Source organism: Capra hircus, chromosome 12, assembly GCF_001704415.2.
Source record: "Capra hircus breed San Clemente chromosome 12, ASM170441v1, whole genome shotgun sequence".
NCBI lineage: Eukaryota > Metazoa > Chordata > Mammalia > Artiodactyla > Bovidae > Capra > Capra hircus.
Genome location: NC_030819.1, coordinates 60,047,798 through 60,069,778, shown reverse-complemented (window position 1 = coordinate 60,069,778; position 21,981 = coordinate 60,047,798). Strand labels below are relative to the sequence as shown.

The following is a 21,981-nucleotide window of genomic DNA, read 5'->3' as shown; positions in this document are numbered from 1 at the left end:
TTTTCCAAAATAACTCAGACTATGTTCTTCATCCCTATAAGAACAAGTCAGACAGAGGAAAGTCTGGCATGGCTAATTTTAAGGCTTCTGTCAAACTCAGTGCCATGAATAGGACGGTAGTGCTAACCAGCAGGACGGTTACTTCCGTGGATGATGCCATGAAGACATCTTCATGGGTTCAGAAGAAATCATCTCTAGTTCATAAATGAGGAAACACATTACAACATGCAAGGGGTGGTTGAGGCTTCCATGGTAGCTCAGTTGGTAAAAAACCTGCCTACAGTGCAGGAGACTCAGATTCAATCCCTAGGTTGGGAAGATCCCCTGGAGAAGGGAATGGCAACTGGCTCCAGTATTCTTGCCTGGAGAATTACATGGACAGAGGAGCCTGGAAGGCTACAGTTCATGGGGTCCGAAGAGTTAGACATGACTGAGCAACTAACACTTTCACTCAGAGGGTGGAAGAAAGTAAACAGATTTATTAATGCATTAATTGTGATAAATATGCAGTTTCCAGAGGTAAACTGATTTTGTACATATATAAGTTTTTCATATGTTTTTCATGTCTATGATAGCCTAATAGAATATTTTATATGTTATTACCACATTATACCTTTAAAAATATTTCTGTGGAGAAAGACTTTTATATTTGAATAAAAATCTGTTTTACTAAGAATTTGCAGTGAGTTTATGTTATGCAATTAGCTTTGTTGCTAGGCAGCCCCAATAGAAGTTTTGATGTGTAATTTGCTTGAAACTATTAAAAGGGCTCTGCTGAAGTTTTGAAACCAACTGAATTAGCTGCAGAGAATGTTAGGTGTTGCTATTTTAATGAACTGAAGCTTTGCATTTGGGATTAAGTTTAGTGAAACCAAAATAATTTGGCACTTTGGGAACTGAAATCTGTTGAACAAAGTTGAGAGGAATTTAGCATTCACTCTTTATCTCTTGGGGCATCCTAACCTTCGCCCACTAGTGCCTACTCCATATCTTAATTCAGAAATACTTTTTTCTTAAAAGTGCGTGCTGTACATCTTCTGCTCGGAAGCATTTCCTCTGTTTATATCTGCTCTGTCCTTGCTTTCTTCACCCCATACAGGCAAGTAGTGGACATTATGATGAGGCAGGTCAGGGGGCCTCAGGTTTTCCCCCAACATGTCTGGCCCGCTCCCATCTTACTGGTTGGAGGGCCATCCCAACATCCTGTACAGTTTTCACCTCTGTGACCAAGCCTTTAATCTGATGCTTGATTTACACTTATAAAATTCTGATTTTGCTAGAAAGTTATCTTGGTCTCCTATAAGTTGTTATCTTGAGGACTCAGACCTACCTCCCTCACCCGTGGGCTCACCTCCCAGAATCCTGACCCAGGTATGATGGCCAGAGTTGGTATATTCCAGCGGTAAAATTAGAGAGCTTCTCTCTGCCTTATTCTAGAATGGGATTTCCAGATAACCTTTGGCCTGGGGTGATTTAAAACCCCTGCTAATATAAATTCTGATCTGAATGGCACTTGGAAGACTGCTCAGTAAATCAAAAGACACTGTTTCCTCCATTAGTTTCTTCTTGAGTTTATTTATTAATTTTTTTTTTTTTCCTTAGCAGAAGTTGCAGGAATTACAGACTGCCTGCTTGCTGCTGATCTGGGATGTGGCTGCTTAAAGAGTGAAATCTCATGACCTGCAGTGGTTATACACAGGTGAGGTGTTTGAGTATATGCTTAGTTAAGGATGTGAATATATTATTTCTTTAAAAATTACTTTATTATAGTTCTGAGTTTTCTTGTGAAAGGGAAAAATAAAAAGCAAAATATGATCCAGGCCTTTAAAAAAATACAACTTGAGTCATTTTCCCATGATTACCATAATTCTGATGGTAATAGTTTTATATAAATTTTTCATTTTGGTTTTGTTATCGTGTATTCTATATCACACATAATTAGATAAAAAACAGTAGTCTACTAAATTATTTATTTCTGGATGCATGTGACTTAGAACAGTGTTTGATTTTTGGAGTTGGTGAATGTCAGAGTATTTTAATTTGAACAGATCAGGGCAGAGTATTCAGATTTGGAGATGAAACTCATGCAATGCTTGATACTCCAGTGATTCAAAATAGTAAGTTAAAGCTTTTAGTTTTAAGAGTGTAAAATTTTATTTCTATTAGTGTAAAAATTTCCAGTATGATGATATCTTAGACTACAAGCCATTAGCATCTCAGTTAAAATTCATTTATCAGATTTTTTTCCAACATAAGAGTTGTCTGAGATGGAATAGTACATACAACTCGAAAATTCTGAAAGGAGCACACATGAACTTATTTACAAAATAGAAACAGACTCACGGACTTAGAGAATGACTTTTTTGTTACCAGAGGGGAAAGGTGTCGGGTGACGAGATCATTAGGGAATTTAGGATTGACATGTATACATTGCTATATTTAAAATAGATAACCAACAAGGAGCCACGGTAAAAAAGGGGGGGGGGATTTTACCAGTAGTCTCATATTTATACCTATCCTTCTGTTCAGTTCAGTCGCTCAGTCATGTCCGACTCTTTGCGACCCCATGAATTGCAGCACGCCAGGCCTCCCTGTCCATCATCAACTCCCAGAGTCCCACCCAAACTCATGTCCATAGAGTCGGTAATGCCATCTCATCCTCTGTCGTCCCCTTCTCCTCCTGCCCCTAATCCCTCCCAGCATCAGAGTCTTTTCCAATGAGTCAACTCTTCGCATGAAGTGGCCAAAGTATTGGAGTTTCAGCTTTAGCAACAGTCCTTCCAAAGAACACCCAGGACTGATCTCCTTTAGAATGGACTGGTTGGATTTCCTTGCAGTCCAAGGGACTCTCAAGAGTCTTCTCCAACACCACAGTTCAAAAGCATCAATTCTTTGGCACTCAGCTTTCTTCACAGTCCTACTTTCACATCCATACATGACCAATGGAAAAAGCATCGCCTTGACTAAATGGACCTTTATTGGCAATGTAATGTCTCTGCTTTTGAATATGCTATCTAGGTTGGTCATAACTTTCCTTCCAAGGAGCAAGAGTCTTTTAATTTCATGGCTGCAATTACCATCTGCAGTGATTTTGGAGCCCCCAAAAATAAAGTCTGACACTGTTTCCACTGTTTCCCCATCTATTTCCCATGAAGTGATGAGACCAGATGCCATGATCTTCATTTTCTGAATGTTGAGCTTTAAGCCAACATTTTCGCTCTCCTGTTTCACTTTCATCAAGAGGCTTTTTAGTTCCTCTTCACTTTCTGCCATAAGGGTGGTGTCATCTGCATATCTGAGGTTATTGATATTTCTCCCAGCACTCTTAATTCCAGGTTGTGCTTCTTCCAGCCCAGCATTTCTCATGATGTACTCTGCATATAAGTTAAATAAGCAGGGTGACAATATACAGCCTTGATGTACTCCTTGTCCTCTTTGGAACCAGTCTGTTGTTCCATGTCCTGTTCTAACTGTTGCTTCCTGACCTGCATACAGGTTTCTCAAGAGGCAAGTCAGGTGGTCTGGTATTCCCATCTGTTTCAGAATTTTCCACAGTGTATTGTGATCCACACAGTCAAAGGCTTTGGCATAGTCCATAAAGCAAAAGTAGATGTTTTTCTGGAACTCTCTTGCTTTGTTGATGATCCAGCGGATGTTGGCAATTTGATAGGAAACCCCAAATATGAAAAAAAAAAGATCCACTTTCAATACATAAAAAGAAACCAGCAAGGGTACACTCTTGTTTCTTTTTATGTATTGAAAGTAGATCTTTTTTTTTTCATATTTGGGGTTTCCTATAATATCATTTTTTCTTCTGTAAAAGATTGAAAATCCTTTAACGCCAACAGTCAAAAATGGACATTACTCATGGTTTGGGGTTCATATAGACAATAATGAACTTTCCAGTTTGGGCAAGTTTTGGCTTTGTGTTTTTAGCAATTAGCGTTGTTATAATTTTTTATCTAGCTGTTTCCCTATTATTAATGTGGGAGACCTGGGTTCAGTCCCTGGGTTGGGAAGATCTCCTAGAGAAGGAAATGGCAACCCACTCCAATATTCTTGCCTGGAGAATCCCATGGACGGAAGAGCCTGGTGGGCTACAGTCCATGGGGTCGCAAAGAGTCAGACACGACTGAGCGACTTCACTTCACTTCTTCACTTCACTTTCCTATTATACTGTGAATTCTTGTGAGCCCGTGGTTGGTAGGAAACCTGTTACATCTAGCATAGCACTTAGTCCCATTGTATTAATAGATGCCTACCAAAGATTTTTCCAAATGAATTTATTTAAATGCCAGGCAATATTGAGTCAAAGTAATTCCACTATTGAGCTTATTTTCCATTGAAAATATCCTCAATGGCAAGCAAATACACTGGCCTCTAAAATATTCTTGTCCAAAATATCTGCCTACAGCAAATCAGCGTCATCTTTAAGTTGGTGGCTTAGTTGTACTTCAAGAAAACAGCTTTATGATATCATATAAATACAGGCAGAACTTGATTGTCTAGCCTTTCAAAGTGTGATGGATTGCCTCTTTCCGTAAGAGGTGAATAAATCATCACAACCTCATAAATCTTAGTAATCAGTTTTCCTCCTAGTTTAAAGAATTTTCATGAATAGCTCACAGGGGGTCCATTAAACAAAGGTGGTAGAAGAGAAGTAGTTAAAAAAAAAGAAAAGGAAAACTAAAATGAAAAATGAAAAGGGTGTGGGTGTGGGTAAGCCATTGTATGCCTAGCTGACATGGATGTAACATGGTTTCTGTGCTATCATTGTCATATGGAATAAAACTAGGCTTCCAAAAGGAAAGACTTTTACTGGTGAGTGGTAAGTAGATGCTTGTTGCCAGGAAGGAATGCTTCCTGTCTCTCTCCATTTCAGGGCTCTCTGGATGGGTGGCTTTGGGGAGTTTTTATCTTCATCTCTGGGAGAAGCAACTACAGGGAAATTAGAACCTAAAATTTACCTGATGGATTAATCACCCAAGGCCCAAAGCATATTTTCTTTTTGTTGTTGCTGTTCTTAAATTTGTTTATTTATTTATTTATTTTTGGCTGTGCTGGGTCTTCATTGCTGTGTGCAGGTTTTCTCTAGTTGGCAGCAAGTAGGAGCTACTCTTTTGCTCTGCATCATGTGGGATCTTCTAGATCAGAGATTGAACCTATGTCCCATAAACTGGCAGGTGGATTCTTAACCACTGGACCACCACCAGAGAAGTCCCTTCAAAGCCTATCTTCTATGTTAACACTTGCCTTTGGTGTCATATGGACTTGGGTATAGAAATGTATGCCATGTGATGTCATGCAATTTGTATGCAAAGAAAGTTTTGGGGTTGTTTTTGTTTTATTTTGGTGTCCTTTTATATGTGTGTGCTGGCTGTTGCAAAGCTTATTCCTCAGAAGGGAGGAAGAAGAGAAGGTATAAAGTGCATTTTCTCTAATGATATTCCTCATCCATTTTTCCCCTTTGATGGACACCCAAGTCCATTCAACACCAAGCATGTTTGAATTTTTCTTATAAGCTAAAACTTATGTGTCTTTGGTGGTCACTGGCTTATTTGTAATGCTAGCAGAATTTAACTAAAAGACGGCATATTGAGTATGGGAGGTTTCTGTTATATGCTAAAGTGACATGCTTTTGTCATTCAGCAATATTCATGAAACAAAAACTAATTTTAAGAGCCTATTTACTATGCGTCAAATCCAGTGCTAAGCATTGAGATTTGAGATACCAGCGGGAAAGATTATATTTCTACCATCCTGGAACTTCAAGTCCTGTGAAAAATCACAAACAAGTACTAGACAATTTAAACAATTTCGTCTGCTTTGTTTAATGATGTACCTCCATACTTTCAATACCGACTGATGTATAATTGGTGCTCAGGAGATGTTTATTAAATGAAGACTATCTATGAGGTAAATGCTATAATGAGGAAGGAAAGAGTGCCATGGGATCAGAGAAGTCTTCCCCCACCCCAGCTTTATTGATGTTGGCAAATACAATTGTAATATATTTAAAGTGTACATTGTGATGGTTTGATACACACATTGACACACACACGTATTATTTTGTCCTTTTGATGATAACCATCCTAATAGGTGTGATGTAGTATCCTATTGTGTTTGAGCGAGCATCTTTTCATATACCTGTTGGTCATTTGTATATCTTATTTGGGAAAATGTCTATTCAGGTTCTTTTCCCATTTTAAAATTGGGTTTTTATTTTTTGCTGTTGAGTTGTTAAGAGAGTTCCTTTTATATTTGGATATTAGCCCTTTATCAGATATATGATTAGCGACTATTTTCTCCCGTTCATTAGGTAGCCTTTTTTGTTTTAATTGCTTCCTTTGCTTTGCATAAACTTTTCAGTTTGATGTAATCCCACTAGTTGAATTTTGCCTTTTTTCCTTTGCAATGGTGAACTGAAAATGTGCCCAGTTAAGACCATGTAATGATGTTTCTATTGATGGAAAGAAAAAAGTGAAACTGTAGCTTGTAACTGTGATACTAGCTAGGGCTGCACATGGTCTCATCTCTGCATAGAATTACATGTAAATTGTAGTCCAACAGCCAAAATTATTTTAAAAGGAGTTTTTATGCTTTACTTGAATCTCTTAAAGAACATTGAAAAGAATCCAGATTATGTCTTCAAACAGAGTTGAAAAGCTTCTTTCCTTTCCTCATATTTTTATGTATTTCACAGCTGTGGACCATGAGGTGACATCCACTGTAAAGATCACACCTCTCTGACTGCTTTTTTGATGTCTGAGACAGGGACAGTATCAGATTGGTCAATTTGCTGATTATAGCTCATCAGGTGTTCAAGGAGACATTTTCTATCCTCACTGTCTGTCATATTCATCTAGAAATCCCATTGTTATTTATGTCACACACATGCACATATACCCACACTCATACAGACACACATGAATCAATTAATGATCTTAGTGTGATGTGATTTATCTATCTGTATATATTTGATATTGTGAAATATATCACACATAGGTCTTGAAATGATTCAGTAACATTTCTGCCTGGACACACTGAGATTTTAAACAACTTCTGGTTCCATTTAATAGCAACAAAATCCATAAATCTTCATAAGCAGTGAAGTGTAATGAAGGTTGAACATTTAAAAAATCTTTTATATCATTGCATCAATGAAGGGAAATGCGTAAGACTAGAAGCAGTTCATGCCATATGGTAGTAATAAGATAGACACTCCAGAAAAAAAAAAAAAAACTAATGACAACAACAACAAAAGGATCATTCAGGGGCCTGTTAAAAAGGTAGAAGTCAGAAGGGTCAGGGGAAATACCCATAACCCCTCACCTCCAACTCCTGCTTCTCACTAATACTGATCCCATAGGTTCTTGCCCACATCCTCAAGAAGCAATGTCAACTGAACTATTTCTGTTTCTCTTCTCCTGTTTCAGGGGTAAAAGTATACAGCCCTTAGCCCTCCTAAGATAACGTGCATGCTGCACATTGACAGGAGATGAAACTACATATAGTCTCACATAAAGATACAAACAAATGCCATATGCTCAAGAGGGACTCTGACTTTCTTCTTGGTCAAAGTATATTTAAGACATATGACAAAATTTGAAGACATTCTGCTATGTGATTTTGCCAGACACAAAAAGTCAACTAATGCACTTATATGAAGCGCCTGTAATAGTCAAATTCAATACAGATAGAAAGTAGAATAGTGTTTGCCAGGGGCTTGAGAGGGGGTAACTGGAGAGTTTTTATTTAATATGTATAGACTTTCAATTGATGAAGCGTTCTGGAATTGGTTTGTGTTAATTATTACACAGTAATGTGATAAATGTTACTGAACTCTACACTTAAAGATCGTTCACATGGTAAATTTTATGGTATGTGTATTTTGTGTATGCATGAATGCTAAGTTGCTTCAGTTGTGTATGACTGTTGTGACCCTGTGGACCATAGCCTGCCAGGCTTCTCTGTCCATGGGATTCTCTAGGCAAGAATACTGGAGTGGGTTGCCATGCCCTCCTCCAGGGGACCTTCATGATCCAGAGATCAAACCCACATCTGTTATGTCTCCTGCATTGGTAGGTGAGTTCTTTACCACTAGTGCCACAACCCATACCCACAAAGATAGTGCAGGGCAAAATGAACCACATTTGAAATATACTAAATACTCTGGAGCTGGAGCAAGTCACTTCCTCTCAATCACCAGAGTACAGGCCATGAGAATTCAAAGGAGACTTATTAATATGACTTGCCTTCATCATCTGTTGCATCCAGGTACTCATTACAGATGGCCCACACACCCTAAAAGAGAGGGAACAATGCAGGGGCTTCTGAGCTGAGTGCTTATCTCACTATTAAACATCAACCTCAAAGACAGAAATAATACTCCAACATAAATATATCATTTGCCTTTGTTTATTTCACATCTGCATAAATTAAGAGGCTAAATGATATGAGAAATATTTCATTGATGGAGTATTAATCACTAGATAATACACACTGTGAAAACAGCTCATCAGAATCCATTAATGTTTTATTAATCCCATTTTTGATGCGATATTTTTGATTTGAAAAACAATCCTCTCTTTCAGCACCTGGTAACACTCGGATGCAGTATACAAAACCCGTGGGGAGCATTAGACACCTTACATAGAGTTTTCCCTGTTTGGTGTTACAGGTACTCCATGTGTTGATGCCATGATTGTGAATTTCCTTCTACATTTTTTACTCCAAACATGATTTTTCAAAAGATTCAGTGGGTCACAGTTTCTAGCATCAAAGAGTTACAAATCAGAAGTCTAGGCAAGAAAAGTCAATATTACTTTCTCTTAAAAAACTTGTTTGGCCCCCAAAGTGGAAGGCTGCTAGAGCAACACTTGGCTGGCTTTCCTAGTTCCTCCACTGTTTGTCTTGTAGGTAATCTTCCTGGAGACAGGAATGTTTTCCCAGCCTCTGTTTGCTTGTTTAAGTGCTGAACCAATCCTTTAAGACTTATTGGAAGCCCTGTCAGCACCATGACCCCTTCCGGATTAGCCTAACCTCCTGCAATGTTCTTGCACAGCATTTATTTTCAGAATCACTCCCTCAGAATTATCATTCATTGAACTTGCACATGTGCTTCTGTAAGGATGTACGTGTGTTAGCTTGCAAGGTGGGCCCCAGCGATCCCCACCTCCTGGTTTTCACACACTTGTGTGGTCCCCTTCCACATTTCATCAGAGCTGGTCTGTATGACTACAGTCCGTGGCAGGAGTGATGGTATGTCACTTCTGATATTTGAATGTAGCTTCCACCTTGGATGCCTTCTCTTTCAGATTCTGCTCCTCAAGGAAAGCCAACTACCACGTCCTGAGACCACTCAGACCATCTGTGGATAGAGCCCTGTGGTAACTGAAGTCTCTGGCAAACAAGCAGGCAAAAACCGGAGGCCTGACAACTATGTGGTTGAGATTGGAAGCGGTCAATCCCTTCGTGCATTAGTCTGCAGCCCTAGTGGGTGTCTTCTCTGCAACCTTCTCAGATACTTTGAGTCAGACTGACCTGGCCAAACTGCTCTCAGCTCCTTGTCCTACAGCAACTGTGAGATAATGAATGTTGATCTACTTATTTGGGGGTAATTTGTTATGTAGCCTTAGATGACTAAATATTTTATCTCCCCAGCTAGACTATAAGCTCCTTGAAGAAGGATTCCCAGCTTTCTGATTCCTCATGGTGCTCACATTTATCTATTCAACTCAAGAGAGAAAGATAGAAAAGTATTTTTTTATCTACCTGCTTAAACTTTTTCACAGGTACCAGCTATTCTGAACAGTGCCTGTGAGGTCAGTAGGAGAAAACGGGCACTACAAATGCTGTTCTAATATGAATGGGACAAGTTAAAGATAATTATTTGACCATGGGCCTAAAACTTAACAGAAGCTGATGTCTAAACCCTGATTTAGAAAAGAATGTATCAAGTCAACATGTCTCAAATCTTTTGCTTCCCTGAGCTCTCTGGAGGTCCCACGTTGTCCTTTTCTGCTGCTGGTTCTTTCGCAGGCACTGCTGTCATTAACCTGCACTGAGTACTCTGGGTTCTGCAGCCCTGATACTCTCAGCAGAGTCACATCACAGATTGAACAATGCTTGGCTCTGACCCATGACTTCCATTGCTTCATTCTTTGGTATTGGCCCTATGATTTCAGATAAAGATAATCTCTCAAGCGTGTTGCAAAAGGAGGAAGAAAAGAAAACACACCATCTTATAGAAATGTTGCAAACTAAAAAATTGAAGTGTCTTCCCTCCCAACTCTCTCTTTGTCTCCTATCCCTGTTCATCAAGGTGCTTTGGCAAGAGAGATATTTTAGGATAAACAGTAATTGGTATGAGGAACATGTGTTGATATTCTGCATCTATGAGATATAACTATTAACAGATGGATGTTATTTATAAATTCTTGCATGTTTATCCTGGTTCTTTTGAACTCTTTTCTGAGTCTATCAGCTGCTGCTGTTAGGATAATTAATTACACAACCCAATTCAGTTAAAAATTTTGAAATGTTCATTGTCTATATGATCTGCATATTGAATCCTCTTGATCATGCTGTCCAGTGTTTTAGATGCCACTCATTGCCTAAGACTTTATTTTTTGGGCTCCAAAATCACTGCAGATGGTGACTGCAGCCATGAAATTAAAAGACACTTACTGCTTGAAAGAAAAGTTATGACCAACCTAGATAGCATATTGAAAAGCAGAGACATTACTTTGCCGACTAAGGTCCTCCTAGTCAAGGCTATGGTTTTTCCAGTAGTCATGTATGGATGTGAGAGTTGGACTGTGAAGAAAGCTGAGTGCCGAAGAATTAATGCTTTTGAACTGTGGTGTTGGAGAAGACCCTTGAGAGTCCCTTGGACTGCAAGGAGATCCAACCAGTCCATTCTGAAGGAGATCAACCCTGGGATTTCTTTGGAAGGAATGATGCTAAAGCTGAAACTCCAGTGTTTTGGCCACCTCATGCGAAGAGCTGACTCATTGGGAAAGACCCTGATGCTGGGAGGGATTGGGGGCAGGAGGAGAAGGGGACGACTGAGGATGAGATGGCTGGATGGCATCACGGACTCGATGGATGTGAATCTGAGTGAACTCTGGGAGTTGGTGATGGACAGGGAGGCCTGGTGTGCTGTGATTCATGGGGTTGCAAAGAGTCGGACATGACTGAGTAACTGAACTGAACTGAACTGATTGCCTAAGACACACACACACACACACACACAGACACACAAATACACAGAAAGTGCCAATTAGTTTTTAAAACTTCATTTAGGTTGTCCTTTCACTATAGTCCTTCTCTTTTCTAAAATCTATTTTTTAATGTTTCCCTACCCCCGGCCATACCTATTTCAACCGAAAATAGAACCAATAAAAAAATGTGGCCTAGAACGTCATACATGTTTTTATTTTGTTTTATTTTTGTATTTGGCTCTGCTGGGTCTAGTTGCAGCAAGTGGGGCTCAGGCATTGTCTAGTTGCAGCAAGTGGGGCTACTCTTCCTTGCGGTGGTTTCTTTTGTTGCAGAGCACAGGGCTTCAGTAGTTGCAGAGTGTGGACTCAGTAGTTGTGGCATAGGGGTTTAGTTGTCCTGCAGCATGTGGGATCTTCCCAGACCAGGGATCAAACCTGTTTCACCTGCATTGTTAGGTGTATTCTGTACCATTGGACCACCAAGGAAGTCCCATAGAATGTCATACATATTTTTCAGTGTTTTAGTAAAGTAATTCAAAAGCATTATTAAATAATTTTTGATAATATGGCTTATAATAAGGAAACTCTTGGAGCAATTAGGTTTAATTGACTCCAAGATAGCTTTCTCCTCCTAAATAGGAGAATGATTTATAACCAGTAGGCAAGTTGATCATTTGTCCAGAACTTCAAGGGAGCAAGGGAAGGAATGAAATATTGAAGGGAAGTAAGAGAGAGAGAGATTTTATGACTACACGTGAATAGCACTACAGTCCATACAGTGGAGCTTGAACTCCCTTTATAAACACTAAAATGCAGTGTCTATCTAGCTAGGACAAAGTAAGTTAGGTTGGAAGAAGAGTACTTAAATGCCACACAAGGTTGGGAAGGGTTAAACCGGTTCTGACTGGCACTTATTTGCCAGTTGAAAACAGATTCCAAATTCCCTCCTTTTTGAAATTTTCAAAGAATATCAAAGGAATTGCTTCTAAGTTCATCTTTCTCTCCAAATGTCTGTAAAAAAATGTTAAACTATTGCTAATGGAAATGGATTTTTAGTCAGCAGGAATTCGGAGTGCTAAGTCATCATCAAAGTTGCCAGTAGGGTAAATAAATAACCATATAGATGAAAACAGGGTGTGGTGTGTTAAATATATCTTTTAAAGAATCAAATTTTAATCATACTCTTAAAAATATTCTGCATCCATAAAATTCATTACTTAAGAACCAGTTTTTAATTCTTTCTTAACAGTGATGTGCTTTTTCCCCTCTTAAATAGAAAGTTAAGCCACTTTACAGATACTCAGAATTAGAGCACACAGGAAATAAATGGGTGTTTAAAAGTGGCCAATGGGCTCACGTATACTCCTGGGCCAGGGACGGTAAGAGTGCTTGAAATTATTCCTATTGGCCAAAGTCCATATATTCCTGTTTAGTAATCTAGAGCTGAAGCACTACATAGATTTAAATATTCTCTCTATTCATAGTCAACCTTTATGATTCTGAGATTCAAGGATTCTCTCTCTCTTTTTTTTTTTTTTACTTTATTTTACTTTACAATACTGTATTGGTTTTGGCATACCGAGGATTCTCTTATTCTGTAGTTATTTTTTATTTTTTAATACTTCCATAAAAATGGCTCCTAATTTTTCTATCAAGTTTGTTCCTGAGAACATACAGATATTTAGTGCATTTTTTTTCTAAATACTTACAGCTACACTGTTTATATACATTCATGTTATGATGAGGATCTTATTGTAACTGATTAACCTTAGTACATACTCTGCAGCCAGGAGAGGGAAACTTTTAGTGAGGTCTCTCCTTGGAAGATTTTTGGAGAGGCAGTGCATTGGGACTTCCCTATAGCTCAGATGGCAAAGAATCTGCCTGTAAGGCAGGAGACCTTGGTTTGATCACCAAGTCAGCAAACTCCCCTGGACAAGGAAATGGCAACCCATGCCAGGATTCTTGCCTGGGGAATCCTATGGACAGAGGAGCCTGGTGGGCTACAGTCCATGGGGTTGCAGAGTCGGACATGAGTGAGTGACTAACATACACAGTGCATAAGAGGCTAAGTAAGAACATAGGTTTGGGATTAAATAAGCCTGCTAAGAGGAGTGGAATGTAGGGTTCAAGAGCATGGGTCCTGGAGTCAGGCTGTCTGGTTTCAGCCAAATTCCAGTTCTTCCACTTATGTGCTGTATGATCTTGCATATTTCATTTAATCTGCTGGTGTATTAGTTTCCTCAAATATAAATGGTAAATTAATCATAGTATTTGTCTTATAGAATTACTTTACACACAAAGTATTTAGAGCAATGTTTCAACACATTCAGAATGTAGTCAGTTGCTATTTATTATTGTATTGTTATTATTAACACTTTCACACTCCAGCTTCATCACATACCAATATGATCTTGTGTAATGTCTTAACCCTTCTGTTTGTCCATCTCTAAAATGAAGATTATAAGACCTGTTTCACAGGATGGGAATTAATATTATAGAAAATACAGAGCAGAGAACACAGAACTTGGACTATATAAGGGCTTCAGTTCAGTTCAGTCACTCAGTTGTGTCCGACTCTTTGCAACCCCATGAATCACAGCATGCCAGGCCTCCCTGTCCATCACCAACTCACGGAGTTCACTCAAACTCACGTCCATCGAGTCAGTGATGCCATCCAGCCATCTCATCTTCTGTCGTCTCCTTCTCCTCCAACCCCCAATCCCTCCCAGCATCAGAGTCTTTTCCAATGAGTCAACTCTTGCATGAAGTGGACAAAGTACTGGAGTTTCAGCTTTAGCAACAGTCCTTCCAAAGAACACCCAGGACTGATCTCCTTTAGGATGGACTGGTTGGATCTCCTTGCAGTCCAAGGGACTCTCAACAGTCTTCTCCAACACCACAGTTCAAAAGCATCAATTCTTTGGCCCTCAGCTTTCTTCACAGTCCAACTCTCACATCTATACATGACTACTGGAAAAAGCATTGCCTTGACTAGATGGACCTTTGTTGGCAATGTAATGTTCCTACTTTTGAATATGCTATCTAGGTTGGATAACTTTCCTTCCAAGGAGCAAGTGTCTTTTAATTTCATGGCTGCAATTACCATCTGCAGTGATTTTGGAGCCCCCAAAAATAAAGTCTGACACTGTTTCCACTGTTTCCCCATCTATTTCCCATGAAGTGATGGGACCAGATGCCATGATCTTCGTTTTCTGAATGTTGAGCTTTAAGCCAACTTTTTCACTGTCCTCTTTCACTTTCATCAAGAGGCTTTTTAGTTCCTCTCCACTTTCTGCCATAAGGGTGGTGTCATCTGCATATCTGAGGTTACTGATATTTCTCCTGGCACTCTTGATTCCAGGTTGTGCTTCTTCCAGCCCAGCGTTTCTCATGATGTACTGTGCATATAAGTTAAATAAGCAGGGTGACAATATACAGCCTTGACATACTCCTTGTCCTCTTTGGAACCAGTCTGTTGTTCCATGTCCAGTTCTAACTGTTGCTTCCTGACTTGCATATGGGTTTCTCAAGAGGCAGGTCAGGTGGTCTGGTATTCCCATCTCTTTCAGAATTTTCCACAGTTTATTGTGATCCACACAGTCAAATGCTTGGTATAGTCAATAAAGCAAAAGTAGATGTTTTTCTGGACCTCTCTTGCTTTTTCCATGATCCAGTGAATATTGGCAATTTGATTCTGGTTCCTCTGCCTTTTCTAAATTCAGCTTGAACATTTGAAGTTCCTGGTTCACGTATATCTGAAGCCTGGCTTGGAGAATTTGGGGCATTACTTCACTAGCGTGTGAGATGAGTGCAATTGTGTGGTAGCCGCGCACGAAGCGCAGGCGGCTGCAAGCCGGCGCATGAAGCACAGGCGAGAGGAGCTACCCCATGTCCGAGGTCAGAAGCAGCCACCCAGAGTGCCAGGCTACCTTCCTGCTAGCGAAGGAACAGCTGAGAGTAGCTACCTTGTGTCCGAGGTCAGGGGCAGCAGCTGAGAGGCGCTACCCTGTGTCCGAGGTCAGGGGTGGCGGCCAAGAGGAGCTACCCCGCGTCCGAGGTCAGTGGCGGCCAGGAGAAGCTACCCAGCATCTGATGCCAGTGGTGGCCAGTAGGAGACACCCCGCGTCCGAGGCCAGGGGCGGTGACCCTGAAGAGCCACCCCAAGCCCGAGGCCAGGGCCGGCAGGGCCGGGAGGAGCAACCCCAGGAGTGGTGGCTGCGCAGGTACAGGAGGGCATAGAGGAGTTATCCCATGTTGAAGGTCAGGAACGTGGCAGTAAGGAGATACCCCTCGTCTAAGGTAAGGAACAGCGGGTGTACTTGCTGGAGCAGCCATGAAGAGATACACCATGCCCAAGGTAAGAGAAACCGAAGTAAGAAGGTAGGTGTTGCAAGAGGACATCAGAGGGCAGACACACTGAAACAATACTCACAGAAAACTAGTCAATCTAATCACACTAGGACCACAGCGTTGTCTAACTCAATGAAACCAAGCCATGCCATATGGGGCCACTTAAGATGGGAGGGCCATGGCGGGGAGGTCTGACAGAATGTGGTCCACTGGAGAAGGGAATGGCAAACCACTTCAGTATTCTTGCCTTGAGAATCCCATGAACAGTATGAAAAGGCAAAATGATAGGATACCAAAAAAGGAACTCCCCAGGTCAGTAGGTGCCCAATATGCTACTGGAGATCAGTGGAGAAATAACTCCAGGAAGAATGAAGGGATGGAGCCAAAGCAAAAACAATACCTGGTTGTCGATGTGACTGGTGATAGAAGCAAGATCCAATGCTGTGAAGAGCAATATTGCTTAGGAACCTGGAATGTCAGGTCCATGAATCAAGGCAAATTGGAAGTGGTCAAAGAAGAGATGGCAAGAGTGAACGTCAACCTTCTAGAAATCAGCGAACTAAAATGGACTGGAATGGGTGAATTTAATTCAGATGACCATTATATCTACTACTGCGGGCAGAAATCCCTTAGAAGAAATGGAGTAGCCATCATGGTCAACAAAGGAATCTGAAATGCAGTACTTGGATGCAATCTCAAAAACGACAGAATGATCTCTGTTCATTTCCAAGGCAAACCATTCCATATCACAGTTATCCAAGTCTATGCCCCAACCAGTTACGCTGAAGAAGCTGAAGTTGAACAGTTTTATGAAGACCTACGAGACCTTTTAGAACTAACACCCCCAAAAGATGTCCTTTTCATTATAGGGGACTGGAATGCAGAAGTAGGAATTCAAGAAACACCTGGAGTAACAGGCAAATTTGGCCTTGGAATGAGGAGTGAAGCAGGACAAAGACTAATAGAGTTTTGCCAAGAAAATGCACTGGTCATAGCAAACACCCTCTTCCAACAACACAAGAGAAGACTCTACACATGGACATCACCAGATGGTCAACACCGAAATCAGATTGATTATATCCTTTGCGGCCAAAGATGGAGAAGCTCTATACAGTCAACAAAAACAAGACCAGGAGCTGACTGTGGCTCAGAACATGAACTCCTTATTACCAAATTGAGACTGAAATTGAAGAATGTAGGGAAAACCGCTAGACCATTCAGGTATGACCTAAATCAAATCCCTTATGATTATACAGTGGAAGTGAGAAATAGAATTAAGGGCCTAGATCTGATAGATAGAGTGCCTGATGAACAATGGAATGAGGTTCGTGACATTGTCCAGGAGACAGGGATGAAGACCATCCCCATGGAAAAGAAATGCAAAAAAGAAAAATGGCTGTCTGGGGAGGCCTTGCAAATAGCTGTGAAAAGAAGAGAAGCGAAAAGCAAAGGAGAAAAAGAAACATAAAAGCATCTGAATGTAAAGTTCCAAAGAATAGCAAGAAGAGATGAGAAAGCCTTCCTCAGCAATCAATGCAAAGAAATAGAGGAAAAGAACAGAATGGGAAAGACTAGATATCTCTTCAAGAAAATTAGAGATACCAAGGGAACATTTCATGCAAAGATGGGCTCGATAAAGGACAGAAATGGTCTGGACCTAACAGAAGCAGAAGATATTAAGAAGAGGTGGCAAGAATACACAGAACTGTACATAAAAGATCTTCACGACCCAGCAAATCATGATGATGTGATCACTAATCTAGAGCCAGACATCTTGTAATGTGAAGTCAAGTGGGCCTTAGAAAGCATGACTACGGACAAAGCTAGTGGAGGTGATGGAATTCCCGTTGAGCTGTTTCAAATCCTGAAAGATGATGCTGTGAAAGTGCTGCACTCAATATGCTAGCAAATTTGGAAAACTCAGCAGTGGCCACAGGACTGGAAAAGGTCTGTTTTCATTCCAATCCCAAAAAAGGCAATGCCAAAGAATGCTCAAACTACCGCACAATTGCACTCATCTCATATGCTAGTAAAGTAATGCTCAAAATTCTCCAAGCCAGACTTCAGCAGTCCATGAAATGTGAACTCCCTGATATTCAGGCTGGTTTTAGAAAAGGCAGAGGAACCAGAGATCAAATTGCCAACATCTGCTGGTTCTTGGAAAAAGCAAGAGAGTTCCAGAAAACTGTCTATTTTTGCTTTATTGACTATGCCAAAGCCTTTGACTGTGTGGATCACAATAAACTGTGAAAATGAAAAGTTCTGAAAGAGATGGGAATACTAGACCACCTAACCTGCCTTGTGAGAAATCTGTATGCAGGTCAGGAAGCAACAGTTAGAACCGCACATGGAACAACAGACTGGTTCCAAAGAGGACAAGAGTATGTCAAGGCTGTATATTGTCACCCTGCTTCTTTAACCTCTATGCAGAGTACATCATGAGAAACGCTGGACTGGAAGAAACACAAGCTGGAATCAAGATTGCCACGAGAAATATCAGTAACCTCAGATATGCAGATGACACCACCCTTATGGCAGAAAGTGAAGAGGAACTAAAAAGCCTCTTGATGAAAGTGAAAGAGGAGAGTGAAAAAGTTGGCTTAAAGCTCAACATTCAGAAAATGAAGATCATGGCACCCGGTCCCATCACTTCATGGCAAATAGATGGGAAAACAGTGGAAACAGTGTCAGACTTTATTTTGGGGGGCTCCAAAATCACTGCAGATGGTGACTGCAGCCATGAAATTAAAAGACGCTTACTCCTTGGAAGAAAAGTTACGACCAACCTAGATAGTATATTCAAAGGCAGAGACATTACTTTGCCGACTAAGGTCCATCTAGTCAAGGCTATGGTTTTTCCTGTGGTCATGTATGAATGTGAGAGTTGGACTGTGAAGAAGGCTGAGTGCCCAAGAATTGATGCTTTTGAACTGTGGTGTTGGAGAAGACTGTTGAGAGTCCCTTGGACTGCAAGGAGATCCAACCAGTCCATTCTGAAGGAGATCAGCCCAGGGATTTCTTTGGAAGGAATGATGCTAAAGCTGAAGCTCCAGTACTTTGGCCACCTCATGCAAAAAGTTGGCTCATTGGAAAAGACCCTAATGCTGGGAGGGAATGGGGGCAGGAGGAGAAGGGGGCAACCGAGGATGAGATGGCTGGATGTCATCATGGACTTGTTGGACGTCAGTCTGAATGAACTCTGGGAGATGGTGATGGACAGGGAGGGCTGGTGTGCTGCGATTCATGGGGTCGCAAAGAGTCGGACACGACCGAGCGACTGAACTGAACTGACGTTGAGCATTCTTTAGCATTGCCTTTTTTGGGATTGGAATGAAAACTGACTGTTCCCAGTCCTATCGCCACTGCTGAGTTTTCCAAATTTGTTGGCATATTGAGTGCAGCACTTGCAGAGCATCAACTTTCAGGATTTGAAACAGCTCAACGGGAATTCCATCACCTCCACTAGCTTTGTTCGTAGTTTTGCTTTCTAAGGCCCACTTGACTTCACATTCCAGGATGTCTGGCTCTAGGTGAGTGATCACACCATCGTGATTGTCTGGGTCATGAAGATCTTTTTTGTACAGTTCTTCTGTGTATTCTTGCCACCTCTTCTTAATATCTTCTGCTTCTGTTAGGTCCAGACCATTTCTGTCCTTTATCGAGCCCATCTTTGCATGAAATGTTCCCTTGGTATCTCTAATTTTCTTGAAGAGATCTCTAGTCTTTCCCATTCTGTTCTTTTCCTCTATTTCTTTGCATTGATTGCTGAGGAAGGCTTTCTCATCTCTTCTTGCTATTCTTTGGAACTTTGCATTCAGATGCTTTTATGTTTCTTTTTCTCCTTTGCTTTTCGCTTCTCTTCTTTTCACAGCTATTTGCAAGGCCTCCCCAGACAGCCATTTTTCTTTTTTGCATTTCTTTTCCATGGGGATGGTCTTCATCCCTGTCTCCTGGACAATGTCACGAACCTCATTCCATTGTTCATCAGGCACTCTATCTATCAGATCTAGGCCCTTAATTCTATTTCTCACTTCCACTGTATAATCATAAGGGATTTGATTTAGGTCATACCTGAATGGTCTAGCGGTTTTCCCTACATTCTTCAATTTCAGTCTCAATTTGGTAATAAGGAGTTCATGTTCTGAGCCACAGTCAGCTCCTGGTCTTGTTTTTGTTGACTGTATAGAGCTTCTCCATCTTTGGCCGCAAAGGATATAATCAATCTGATTTCGGTGTTGACCATCTGGTGATGTCCATGTGTAGAGTCTTCTCTTGTGTTGTTGGAAGAGGGTGTTTGCTATGACCAGTGCATTTTCTTGGCAAAACTCTATTAGTCTTTGTCCTGCTTCACTCCTCATTCCAAGGCCAAATTTGCCTGTTACTCCAGGTGTTTCTTGAATTCCTACTTCTGCATTCCAGTCCCCTATAATGAAAAGGACATCTTTTGGGGGTGTTAGTTCTAAAAGGTCTCGTAGGTCTTCATAAAACTGTTCAACTTCAGCTTCTTCAGCGTAACTGGTTGGGGCATAGACTTGGATAACTGTGATATGGAATGGTTTGCCTTGGAAATGAACAGAGATCATTCTGTCGTTTTTGAGATTGCATCCAAGTACTGCATTTCAGATTCCTTTGTTGACCATGATGGCTACTCCATTTCTTCTAAGGGATTTCTGCCCGCAGTAGTAGATATAATGGTCATCTGAGTTAAATTCACCCATTCCAGTCCATTTTAGTTCGCTGATTTCTAGAAGGTTGACGTTCACTCTTGCCATCTCTTCTTTGACCACTTCCAATTTGCCTTGATTCATGGACCTGACATTCCAGGTTCCTAAGCAATATTGCTCTTCACAGCATTGGATCTTGCTTCTATCACCAGTCACATCGACAACCAGGTATTGTTTTTGCTTTGGCTCCATCCCTTCATTCTTCCTGGAGTTATTTCTCCACTGATCTCCAGTAGCATATTGGGCACCTACTGACCTGGGGAGTTCCTTTTTTGGTATCCTATCATTTTGCCTTTTCATACTGTTCATGGGATTCTCAAGGCAAGAATACTGAAGTGGTTTGCCATTCCCTTCTCCAGTGGACCACATTCTGTCAGACCTCCCCGCCATGGCCCTCCCATCTTAAGTGGCCCCATATGGCATGGCTTGGTTTCATTGAGTTAGACAACGCTGTGGTCCTAGTGTGATTAGATTGACTAGTTTTCTGTGAGTATTGTTTCAGTGTGTCTGCCCTCTGATGCCCTCTTGCAACACCTACCTTCTTACTTGGCTTTCTCTTACCTTGGACATGGGGTGTCTCTTCACGGCTGCTCCAGCAAAGTGCAGCTGCTGCTCCTTACCTTGGACAAGGGGTATCTTCTCACTGCCACCCCACCTGACATTGAACATGGTGTAGCCCCTCTCGGCCCTCCTGCGCCCTCGCAGTCACCGCTCCTTACTCATGCGTCTAACTTCTTCAGTGGCTTCCTAACTATGAATGTGTGGCCTAATGTATTTCTGACATTCCTGAGCAGTGAGGTTTCAGGAGGAGATTGAATTTGAGCTTTACAAAGGGAAAGGTTCTTTATCAACTTTGAAAAATCAAGATATGGTTTTATTGTAGTTGAGGAGACTCTGAGAAAAACCCCTTTCCCTAAGCTAGTCAACCCCAGTCTGTCATATAAATCAGAATGCTGGTGAGGAAAAGGCTGGTAAGTAGACTGTGGAGAAGGAACATTCCTTTCTCTCCTGTAGTAAGTTTCACATGGAAAGTCATCGTGCCCTCAGGCAATTGTTTAACTGTTATCATCAAGGACAGGACTCCACAGGGTGTCCTCCAAGTCCTTGAGACCCTTTAGGACATCTCTGAAGTCAAAACATTTTTTATTTTATTTTATTTTTAATTTTAAAATCTTTAATTCCTACATGTGTTCCCAAACATGAACCCCCCTCCCAACTCCCTCCCCATTACATCTCTCTGGGTCATCCCCATGCACCAGCCCCAAGCATGCTGTATCCTGCGTCAGACATAGACTGGCGATTCGATCCTTACATGATAGTATACATGTTAGAATGCCATTCTCCCAAATCATCCCACCCTCTCCCTCTCCCTCTGAGTCCAAAAGTCCATTATACACATCTGTGTCTTTTTTCCTGTCTTGCATACAGGGTCGTCATTGCCATCTTTCTAAATTCCATATATATGTGTTAGTATACTGTATTGGTGTTTTTCTTTCTGGCTTACTTCACTCTGTATAATCGGCTCCAGTTTCATCCATCTCATCAGAACTGATTCAAATGAATTCTTTTTAATGGCTGAGTAATACTCCATTGTGTATATGTACCACAGCTTTCTTATCCATTCATCTGCTGATGGACATCTAGGTTGTTTCCATGTCCTGGCTATTATAAACAGTGCT

General features: G+C 40.9%; 1 long non-coding RNA gene across 1 annotated transcript in view; it reads left to right on the top strand.

The window, feature by feature from the left end:
- Positions 1 to 21,981, top strand: part of LOC102178917 — a 543,725-nt gene that overhangs the window by 200,280 nt on the left and 321,464 nt on the right. Inside the window, exon 4 of the long non-coding RNA XR_001918944.1 lies at positions 1,603 to 1,699. This is a non-coding gene — a long non-coding RNA (uncharacterized LOC102178917). The remainder of the gene's footprint in view (positions 1 to 1,602; positions 1,700 to 21,981) is intronic.